The sequence below is a fragment of the Acomys minous genome (assembly GCF_964271855.1).
Source record: "Acomys minous genome assembly, chromosome: 11".
Taxonomy (NCBI): domain Eukaryota; kingdom Metazoa; phylum Chordata; class Mammalia; order Rodentia; family Muridae; genus Acomys; species Acomys minous.
This window is the reverse complement of record NC_140492.1, coordinates 21,478,483-21,490,806: the sequence shown is the minus strand read 5'-3', so window position 1 is coordinate 21,490,806 and position 12,324 is coordinate 21,478,483. Positions and strand designations below refer to the sequence as shown.

The 12,324-nt window shown below is 35.8% G+C and overlaps 1 protein-coding gene across 1 annotated transcript in view; it reads right to left on the bottom strand.

The window, feature by feature from the left end:
- The window catches only part of ROBO2 (roundabout guidance receptor 2), a 1,536,637-nt gene that overhangs the window by 1,470,116 nt on the left and 54,197 nt on the right, over positions 1–12,324 (bottom strand). The gene's annotated exons all lie outside the window — the stretch shown is intronic.

The following is a 12,324-nucleotide window of genomic DNA, read 5'->3' as shown; positions in this document are numbered from 1 at the left end:
TCCCTTAGATTCACCATTAAAACAGTATAATTCCAGCACTCAGGGAGGCAGAGGCAGGTGGATCTCTGTGAGCTCATGACCAGGTTGGTCTACTAAGTGAGTCCAGGACAACCAGGGATACACAGAGAAACCCTGCCTCAAAAAAAAAAAATAGTTTCATTCTTCTTGCAAAATATAGAAAACCTGGGACCCCATCATGGGAATGTTAAGCTGTGCAATCTGATGGTTTCTTCTCTGAAGAATTAAAGCTAGTTCTTTTTTTCACATTCACATCTGATTATCTTCTTGTTCAGAAGAAATCAGTGTTTGTTCAGAGGTGCCTTTATTGAAATAGAGTCCAGTCTTGTATTGATATCATATACAAACACACACACACACACACACACACACACACACACACACACACACACACGACATATCCTAACTCATATAGCAGTAAAATTCTAAATTCATTTTAAAATTCAAATAAGTATTTTACTCCTCTGTGTGTGCATGTGCATTGTGTGTCTATGTGTCTGTGTGTGTGAGAGAGAATGTGTGTGTGTGTGTGTGTGTGTGTGTGTGTGTGTGTGTGTGTGTGTGTGTAAAATCTTTGCCTTCCTCATTTTACTAAAACAGAATACCAGAAATGGTAATATTTTAAATTGCTTCTACTTCTAGAATCTGAGAAGTCTTACTCGAGGCTTCGGTGTTTGGTAAGGGCTTCCTTGCTTGATTCTCTCATTGGAAAGGGTTGATGAGCACAGACAGAGCGAGCAAGAATGCAAAATTCTGCTTCCAGTCTGCTATTCTTTCACTATGTACATGAATTCATTCATTACAGAATGTGTCTCGCTCTGCTTTCTTTGACTAAAGTTTGTACTTTGGAAATGAATTCATGTTATTAACATATGTCTATCACATATTCTTTTTAGTCAAGTGTTCTGTACACTTATGAGTTCAATGATAGTAGGATATGAGTATTTTCAATTTGCAGCTATGAACATATCTGCTATAAACATGTTCAAATTGTACTTTATATCTCATTTCTCTAAAGCAAACATCTATGAGTGGAACTGGTAGATATTGCTAAATATAAAAATTGTTATTGATTTTTAAAGCAGCTGTGTCATCTTCTCCTGTCTAATCAACAGTGCATGAAAATATGTTCCGCAGCATCCTTGCCAGAATTCTAATTTTCAACTGTAGCCATAATAGTATATAGCATGAAAGAATCTCATTGTAGATTTAATTACAATTTACTAATGACTAATAAAGCTAGCAAATTCTTACTTCTTATGCACCACTAGCATATTATCAAAGATGTTTCTATTTATTTGACCATTATAAACTTTTTTGTTATACATACCTACCTACCTACATACATACATATAGACATGTATGCATACATACATGGAGAAGGATAAAGAGAGAGAATAATAAAAAGTACCTATGGAGAAGATTCTCTGACAAATATGTGTCTCATAGTAGACAAACAAGTCATAGCTTGTAAGCCTGACTTCCCAGTATTTTCCCCTTTTCCAAACCAACTCTTCATATGCTGGTTTGTATAAGAATGGCTCATGATTTGAATGTTTGTTCATTAGAGAGTTTTGCTACATGACAAGGATTAGGACTTATAGCTTTGTTGGAGGAAGTGGGTCACTCTGTGTGGCCTTTGGGGTTTCAAATGCTCAATCCAGGCCCAGTGTCTCTTTCCTGCCTCTGGCCAATCTGAATATAGAACTCTCAGCTGCCTCTCCAGCACAATGTCTGCTTGCAAGCTGCCATGGTTCCCAGTGTTAGAAAGCACCAATTAAATGCTTCCCTTTATAAGAGTTGCATTGGTCATGGTGCCCCTTCACAGAAATAGAACATTTATCAAGACACTGTGAACTTTCTATATCTCTCTGAAGTCCTCTTATTTCTGAAACTGAAATATGAAGTTATGGTGGTAGGCGTAGCTCTCTCAACAGGACAGCTATGACAGGGGAGGGGAGAGAACCCAAGAAGCTTTACCTCTTCCACATTTTCTATCTTTCTTTGATATATCTGTTTTTGTTTGTTTCTCTATCAAAAATCATTCTTTAATGTGAGAATGCTCAGATCTGGACCCAGAGAGAGGATCCCAACTTTACTTGATAGTCATCAAAGCCTCAATCTTATAAATAAAGCTACATGCTCAAGCATTTTGAGGCAAGATGGTGGATCAAAATTCAAACCACAGCATCCTAAGTTTTTAAGAAAAATTTGGGTACTTTACCTTTCATATTCTTGCAGTTAGAAATGAACATTAGAGAGAGAGAGAGAGAGAGAGAGAGAGAGAGAGAGAGAGAGAGAGAGAGAGCGACAGACAGACAGACAGACAGACAGACAGAGACAGAGACAGAGACAGAGAGTTTTTAAGTGGTTTAATATCACTACTAAAAGAGATAGAATGTAAAATATGATGTCATGGACATATTAAGGATCAAAGCAAAGCGTAAAAATAATACACATGGCAAAAGAAATGCTTATAGTAATATTTCTTTATAATACCAAAGATAAATCATTACTTGAGGTAAAGAATATTATGTTTCTAGGAAAGGAAAACATACCACCATGAGAACTACACACAGGAAACAAAGTCCATCACTATGGCAAGAACAGGAGATCAAGTCTCTAATTTATATAGAATAGTTTAATTTAATCACATTGAATACTTAAACCAGGCATGGCGGACATTATAATATTCTAAATGATCACTGTGGTTGTCACAGTGGGAACGCATAGAATTCTATGAGATCATGCATGGAGCACGAATGGAAGCCATTAAAACCACCCAGTGCTGAAACACAAAGCACGAAACTTCTTTTTAGAACTGTTTGAAAATGGTATCAATGTAAACAAATCTTTAACTACAATACAATTAAAATGAAAATAAACAAGTTATACAAAATGCATAAATACTTGGATATGAATATAATGTTGTAACTATTAAATTATCAAAGGTTTTACAAGATAGACTTAGAAAATACCTTGGTAAACTTACTGTAATCACATTAGAAAATGAAATCCACACTCTAACATGGCAGATTTTAAATGAGTAGAATATAAAGAAATTCATTTCAGGGTATTTCTGCTCTCTTCTTCTGGGTAACGCTAATATCAACTTATTAGACTTTAATATTCTTGTATCATCTCCAAACTAAAATTCAGAAATGCTGTGAATTCCTTTTTTAGTCAAGATTATAACTTCTCTAAAACCCAATCTCTGCCAAGACAGGGTAGCAAGTCCTCAATAGTTCCTGCCTCATAAATACATCTGTCAGATATACTGGTCCAGAAGACTGAAGAGGATGCTCCAATGTTATAGAGAGTTTTGGGTGACTCTTCAGGCAGCAATCTGTCTGTCATCTTCTCGCTTGGGAAGCTACTAACTTGCACTCCCTGTATACTCAGGCAATCAATTTTATTTCTTCTCTAGTCTCTGATGGGCTTGAAGACCAGATAGTTTGGCTTCGCAATTGTTGTTTAGGGGTTAAGGTGTTTTTAGGTCTAGATAGATGTTTCAAGGTGATAATGATGAGATATGATAGATATTGATTTACGTTCAGAATTTTACATGCACCAAGATAGGAAGGATGTTTTCTTTAAGGCTGCCAAATGCAAATAGTCAAAACACCAAGACTATATATATATATATATATATATATATATATATATAAATTCCTGATTGTTCTGTGGTTCTTCTTGCTGTAGGTAGTTTATTACATATGTGGTAATAATATAAATGCATATATAAAAATGTATTACAAAATAAAAAAATTAAAAATCAAGGTAAATGAAGAACAGATACACTTGCATATTTTAATTCTATATCGGAACATTTAGTGCTTTTTGTTTTACATTTGAACTCCAATACTAGCTTAAAGCATCACTAAACCAGGAACAACTTTAATAAGAATGAAAAAGTGCTATGAGTTCCCATGCTTTTATGAGATCTGTAAGTTTTTCTTTACTGAAGGAAATTATTACTTGTCTTAGAATTTCCCCCAAGAAACTGAAAGTGGAAAATATATAGCATGGTGAATAAAAATGACCAAGAATTAATCTTATTTTTACCACTTTCATCTTCTAGAAGTGATGGAAGCAGTTTTTCACAGGAGCTGACTTCCTGTGATCTTTTAATCTTCAGCCCCTTCATTTATCACTCATGATACTGCCATGTTGACGCTGTTTTTCCACCAACTTTGGTCACACATCATATGCTCATATCACTTTTATTTAGGTCTTGTGTAGAGTGTTGGATATTAAATGAATTACTCTTTCCATTAAATACATTTTTCCTCATTTCTCTTTGTCTAAATGAAAGAATTTTAAAAATATCTTTCATCTCATTATATAAAACAAAGAAATATGGTTTTATCTGTGTTAATTCAGGTGTTTACCCCACCTTATCCCACCTCCAGTAAGCAATGATTGATTTTTTTGTCTTTGTTTTTATTTATTTCAATCAAGTAAAATGATAATTTTAAGTGTACATATTACAGTGTTTTCACTTTTTACATAATCTAGCCTTTTCCATTTACCTCTAATATAGTCTTAGAGATATTTCCTATCTATCAGGAATCATGAGTCTTTATAACCAGTGAATTATTAAGAATGGATTTCTAATTTGAAGTGTAATTCCAATTCCTCTTTCTACACAGTCTAAATGTTCTCTATTAACTATCCTCCTCAACACTGACCTCAGACCCACCAGAGATCTCATGATCAAATGTCCAGTAATGAATTTCCAAAACTCTAACAACACAACCTAAAATTCTTGAGGGTTTTAATGTGCCAGAGACTGACAATTTTAATCTTACACATATTTTGAAATGTTTTAGTCTCTAAAATAATCCATAAAATGAGGTTCAACAAATAATTAACTAGCTCTAAATCACATAACTTGAAAGCAGGGAATATAGGGTTGAATCTAGGCCACTTGTGTTCAGAGCAGATAAGTTACTATTTGCCACTACATCCAGTAGTCTCTTACTATTACATAGCATGGGCATAATGGCAACTAAGATATGGTAAAAGGTAGAAAATAAAGGCAGCATTGAAATAAAAATAGCTTTAAACCAGCCATGACTAAATTCTGAAATGAAAGAAAACATAACAAATATCCAAGAACTTGATTAATAAGGATTAGGTTAAGAGACAATTCATTATCATTCTTTTTTTATTAATTTATTCATATTACATCTCGATTGTTAGCCCTTCCCCTGTTTCCTCCCATTCTTCCCTCCCTCCCACTTCCCCTCTTCTCTCCTCCCCTATGTCTGAGATTGAGGGAGACTTCCTCCCCCTATATATGCTCTTAGGATATCGAGTCTCTTCTTGGTAACTTACTATCCCTCCTCTGAGTGCCGTCAGGCCTCCCCCATCCAGGGGACATGGTCAGAAAAGGGGCACCAGAGTTCGTGTGAGAGTCAGATCTCACTCTCCACTCAACGGTGGAAAATATCATGTTCATTGGCTAGGTCTTGGTAGGGGTTCGAAGTTTACTGCCTATTTCATTCTTGAACATCACAGTCAAATGTTCTTGAAACACTAGTCCCCAGTCTACCTTATGTTGTATAAAATACAAAATAGTCTATAATATTATTATAAAATTTAGCCTATACTTATTACAGAGGTATTATCTAACCTTCAATCATAACCAATGAAGATATAGACACTTGTTGTATTTTAGAACAGGCTCATTTACCTGGGAATGGGCAGACATGAACCCTCTAAACCATCGTTATGACTTCCCAGTCCCCATCCCAGGCCATCTGCTTCAATCATTCCTATCTGGACTACTTCCCATTCCTAATTCCAAATACTTGCTAATGTTATTCATATGGGCATCTTCCCTCCATCCACACTGATCCAGCCACGTGCTTCTCTCCATGCTAATCCACCATGACCAAGACCTCGTCTTTCTTCCTCCTCTTGTCCTCTCTCTCCTGCCTCATGGTTCCATAACCATGGGCCTGTGAACCTCAAACTCTGCCCCTCTCTCTCTTCTGAAAAATCCCAAGTTTCAGCATTTCTAATTAACCAATCAATTGTAAATAGGTAGAGCAAGGTTTACACAACAAAGGCAGGTGTGTGTGTGTGTGTGTGTGTGTGTGTGTGTGTGTGTGTGTGTGTGTGCAAATGCACCCCTCTGGGAAGCAACAAGATTTTAGTGGTCAAAGTACAATTTATCACCAGACCAACCCCCAAAACTAAGTAAACACATTTGATGGCCTCTCATCTCAAGAGGGGACCTGCAGGAAAAGAAATGAGGCCACGCCTCAATGTACAACCTTTCAGACATTACTAAATTTACTATGCTGAAAATCGCCTGAAGTCTGACATGAGTTAATTAGCATCCTCTGTATTGTTTCTTTTTTATAAAAAAAATCTGAACTGAATTAGAAGAATCACTTATATTGATGTAGGTTCTTCAGTGACTAAGGTGAATATTATTCTTAATGGTCTTCACTTCAGCAACTTTTGATGTTCACTAATGGCCAAGATGTGTGGTGCTTTAAATACTACCTGTGAAAGCCATGTATCTTTGATGAGTTACTCAGTACTATTAGTCATAGGAAACATTGGCTTACCCTTTATCATTTATTTATTATCAACAAAAATGCTCGGATGTTAGGTTTCAGACACCAAATAAATGGCCGAGGTGCCTATATTTAACATTTAAAAAGTTAAATGACACTGTCTGCCAGGGTTTCCCTGTGCTCTGTCCCTTTCTGTTACAGGGCCCTCCTGGTTGGCATACCTCTTCCCCAATTGTCCTTCCTGTATAATACAACCATTTTGGTTACCTGGTTTTTTTTTTTTCACCTACTCTCTTTTGGACCTCCTGGCTACTGCACATAGTTCTCTCTGTCCCTTCCCCTCCCCAAACATGGACTACCTCAGTCTAGATATCCCTAGCTCTTACTATATATCCCTTTATCCACAACAAACTTTATCCTCCATAATAAAAAAAGTATCCAGAGGTCCCTGTCTATTTTCTATGCTACAATAATACATAATCCACAAATCAATCAGAATCGAAAGAATGGCAAAAGAAAGAACTGTTGAAAATAATTCCAGAGGCTTAATCTAAAAGAGTTTTCTTTTCATGATAAGACATCCATTGGTAGTCCTTTCATGACTGGAAAATAGTTCCTTTCTTTCTGCTTTTCTATTCTGCCATCCTTAGCACTGGCCTTCTGTCTCCAGATAGCTTGCCACTGAAAATATTGTTGACTATTGAAAGACAAATGCAGCCCAGAGGCTGGATTTTGAGCAGGAAGACTACAGTTATCCAATGGCCCTTCCCTAAAGAAGCTATGTCATAGCTGTACCTTGTGGAATGATTGTCTGGGACTATTTGTCCAGTCACCAATTGGCTTCCTTTGTCTTCTCTCATCAAAATATGAGGCTTTTTTTTTTTTCACTTTTGTACTTTTGGTCAGTAACTGGTGGAACTCACTCCTCTAGCCATGAACAGTGAGGCTAACTGAACTCTTTCTCTGATGTCATTATACGCTTAGCCCTGTGTTTAGGTGTTCAGTTACATAAATGTCTACTGCTGTAAGGGCTGCAGGCTATAGAAAGAGTATTGTCTGGGGCTTGTCCTATTGCAGAACAAGGAAGCTGCAAGCTGCTTCAAAGGGACAAGCAGCAACATTCTACAGGGGAAGCCAGGAGGTGAGCCAGGGAAAGTGTTTAAGGTTAGGGAGAGTGTTCAATTATGAGACATGCTAAGCCTAAAGAACAAGAAGAGAAGAAAATCCATTTCCTACAAATCAGTCTTAAATCCGAATACCTTTATTTTTTCCTTTCTGTCCCCTGAGTCAGAACCATTAGGAACTGGGGGAAGGAATGTGTACTGGGACCTATAAGGCACTCCAGAAGCACAGTTAGCTGGTCTGAGTGTCATACTGATGGTCGCGCTAGTTCACAGTGTGGGTGAAATGGGGAAGAAGACTGCTGAGAGATGTTAGAGGAAAATGCATACATAGGTCTGATTTTCTCAGTGTTGCAGCTCATCTGCATTAAAACAAATGGTTGTTTGAAGGTGGCTGCTGAGAAACTGAGTTGTCACACATGCTCACCAAAAGACAAATGATTTTCCATGGAATCTTGCTAAAGCTCTCAATGAAAATTCCACCATTGCCATGAATTAGTTCTTCCTAACTGCAACATAAGACTAATTGTATGTGCACACCACATTTTCCTTATCTATTCACCTGTTTATGGACTTCTAGATTGATTCTTAATGACTATTGTGCAATGTCCCAAAAAACATGGATACACGGGAGCTTCCACTGTATCTGAATTAGAATCTTTTGGGTGTATGCTCAGGAATATTCCCCATGAATCTTATAAGTAACATAGATGTACACATGTATATGTATCATGTGATTAACACATGTATATGATTATATAAATGATTATTTATATGCTATAGGCATACATATATATGTATGTATATATATGTACATATATGATATTATATGATATATATGATCCTGTCTTTGGGCCCAATTTGTCTAGGCAAAGCAGAACAAAATAAAAAGTTTCTAGTGCCTGTAAAAAAAACCATTTAAGTACTCATTCCTAAAAGTAAAAGATAAATTCTAATACACATATATTATAAATATATACATGAATATGTACATATTTCAGAAAATTAGTTGTCCAAGTTTTATAAAAGAACAGATTTCTTGTAAAGGAGCAGTATTTCCCAATGAAAAAAAGTTGGATTACTTATTTCTTCAAAAAAAAGTTTTTTCTATAATTCTTCCTATTTATTTGACTTAAGTTCTAGAGCCATTTCTAAATGTAGTTTTTCCTTGAAATTTAATGTCATAAAGCAACATTTATTTTTATAAACATAAATAGAAATATATCACCATAGCACATAAAGACTTTCTTATTTCCCTGTTGAAAGTTGTGCCCACTGTGGTTTTCATAGATTTGGATTCTAACACAGCTAAAAAAAAATTTAGCAAGTTACTTTTTAGTATATATTGATTCTCAGAGGGTTGAATGGTAAAGAGGTTAAGATGGTAGCTTTTATAACAAACATGCTTCTGAGCAGATGGTCTCTAAGGCAAAGATAACTTTTAAAGAATGGATATGACTTAAGTATTTATATTTTAAATGATGCTATATTTAAATAACATAGTTAGAAAAATCTAAGTGAATGTTACAAACAATGTTAATTTCTATAAGCACACAGCCTTAGGGAAACATTAAATAAAAATTCTACTAGCTATGAAAATGTGATAAAGGCTTAAGACACATAAGAGAACATATAATCTGACAGAATTAGTTAAAATGCTGTTGTGGAATATGTACCAAAGGGTATGAGAGACTGTGTAACTGCTTAGGTTGCCTCCTCTGGACCTGAAACAAGACTGAACCTGTCACTAGTCACTCATGAATTGAGAGGAACTCATGATTCCCCTCCTTTCCATGTGGAACAATTATCTGCTAGAGGATTCTGGGTAAGAGAGAGTCGTTGCCTTTAGTAGTATCCTGACACCTGAGCCTATCAGACTCAAGGGCTAGCTCCAAATTTAAGGCCACACAGATCATCTGGAATAAACTCAGTGGGGTATTAAATAACATCAACAACAAAAAGACAAGAATATGATAAAGAAACTTGAGATATAATAGATATTGATTTATATTCAGAATTTTAGACACATCAAGATGGAAAGATGTCTTCTCCAAGGCTGTCAAATACAAATAGCCAAACACTAAGAACGTAACATTTATATAGTTCCTGATTGTGTCATATTTCTTCTTGCTTTAAGTAGTTCATTGTATATATGCATAATAATATAAATGTATATGTAAAAAAATAAAAAATGTTTAATAAAAAAATAAAGAAGCTTGTAGCAAAGGGAAGGTTTGCTACAGGCATGAAGAGATAGGAGAATGTGGTTCATTAAAGTAACCAGAACATACTATACATGTGTCATGTACAAAACAGCCAAATAAAAATTTTAATTAAAATTGGAAAGAATTTCTTCCTTACTTATCACAATTTACAGAAAGATATCGATAAATGATTCAGATTACTAATCTAGGATTTAAGTAAAAGTGCAATCTGAGGTGAAGCGTAAATAGACAGGCTCCTGAGTTGTGATGATTTTCAGTTCATGTCACCAGTGCAAATGCTCTTATGAGAAAAGAGTGGGACACCACACTCTATAGTGCATAGTGGCACAGTTAGTTGGTTTACAACTGTAAAAAATGTGGACTGTGAGTTAAGCAAGCCTGGTGGTGCTTCTAGCAGCCAAAGAAAGCAGTAAATATTAAACCGATTAGCACTCAGCTTTCTATTTACCCTAAAAATGGCTTGTGGATACAATTCAAGTTTCAGAGGGTGCATGTCACTTTAGGCATCACCTCCTTATTTTGAATTCTTCGAATGAGACTCATTGCTATCTTTACTTACTCTATGTGCTGCATGCCATGAACTATATAAGTTTATCATAACTTTACTTCAAAGCTAAAGAATATTTTATCTATTTTTAAATACTTTTGCACATTCAGTTGTGCCAGTCTATAATACATACTTTCCTTCAAAAATGTGCTTTTCATCACACTGCCAACTAGTAAAAATTACCATCTGGCCATGTTAAAAGCATCTCTTTCCGCTTTTTCAGTTCAGCTCAACACCAATCCACTGAGAACCATATTTTTCATGTGCTTCTGAAGCTTTTGACTCAAGGTCAGAGGAAGTAAAGTATTGCACTTTATAAGGAGAAAGCTGAGTTGAATATATTCCACACTACTATATACTTAGGATTAATTAAAATTTGGAAACTGTAGCATCAAGGGCAACCTCTTACTGATTACTGATGGCAAAATGACTTGGCTGGACTCTTGTGTCCCTATTGCATTAGGAACTCGTAGCTTACAACCTTCCTCACATTGTGGGCTTTAGCAGAGTATCTAATTTTAAGCAGAAAAACATTTCCATCAAATTGTAGCTTCGATTAAGCTGATTCTATCATTACCAAAGTCACCACTGAACACCACTTATGAAGGTCACAAGACCTACTTTCTCTCCTAATCTTAAATTCTGAGCACTGCCATAGGTGCATTAAAATGCTCTTACACTGATTAGATTTTATGGTAAGGTTAAAATGTGGCTAGCATTTGTGACAACAAGTGTCAAAAGAATTAGGGAACTTTTCATTCTCCCTAGAGAGATTTATCCACCAGAACACAAGGTCTGACTTAAGTTTCAGGTGAAGTCAGCATCCCCTGAAACCTCTATTCATAAACTAATAGAATTGGATTTTAAGAGCTAAAATGTAATTTTGGCTACAGAAAAATATTTCATGTAAATAATATTCTTCCTCCTCAGCCATGGCTAATGATGCTTGAAACATGTTCAAAAAATAAATGTGAGGGAACTTAGAGGTACCGCATCCATTTTAATTTCCACACTAGTTGTATAACTCCAAGAGTATGTGTGACAGTGCATTCTGAACCGAAGCGAAATCATAGATCTCAATGCAAAACTCTGTTTTTTTTTTTAAATCATGTGGCAACATTTTAAAGTCAAATTTGCTCATCCTTACAAATGTTTTCACCAACTGTTGAAGAAATGATCACTGCAGACTCTACACACTCCAAAGTTTCCTGACCTTTTTTCTTTTTCATTGGTTGACACTGCCTTGTAATACGAAATGTCTAAAATTTCGTTTGAGAAAAGACATTTAAATTTACTTATCAAATACTAAGGCCCTTTCTTCACTATACGACTTGACCCACAGAGCAGTAACTCTATGACACATATTAACTATATTTCATTGTTTAAGAAATATGTGTGGTTTTCAGACTGTCCATTAATTCGCTCAATAAGTCTATATTCTGGGTTGATCTCCTCTTTGAGTGAATGGCCACTTGAAGGAACAGGAGTAGTTGCCATGTTTGCACTAGAGAGAAAATGCCTACCCTGCCGCTCTCTCCACACATAGGCACCCCAGGATGCCTCTCAGTAGAGGCAGAGCTGGAGATGATACCAAGACATGAACACTTACTTATGCTTCAGACTACGCTCTTGAAGCCAGTCAGCAATGCTCACTTAAAAACCTGTGCTAGATAACAAAATGCCACTATGTTGTGGCAAAATCCATTTGAATGAAATAACATTTCTCTCTATTGTATGTAGAATCGTTTTGAATTTCATTTGATGGCAAAGATGTCATGGTTCTTACACGTGTCATTCTCCTGGCAACGTGGTTCCACAACTATTGAGATGTAAGATGCACCATTATCTCAAGCACAGGCCTCAGTTAATTGGCTATAGAC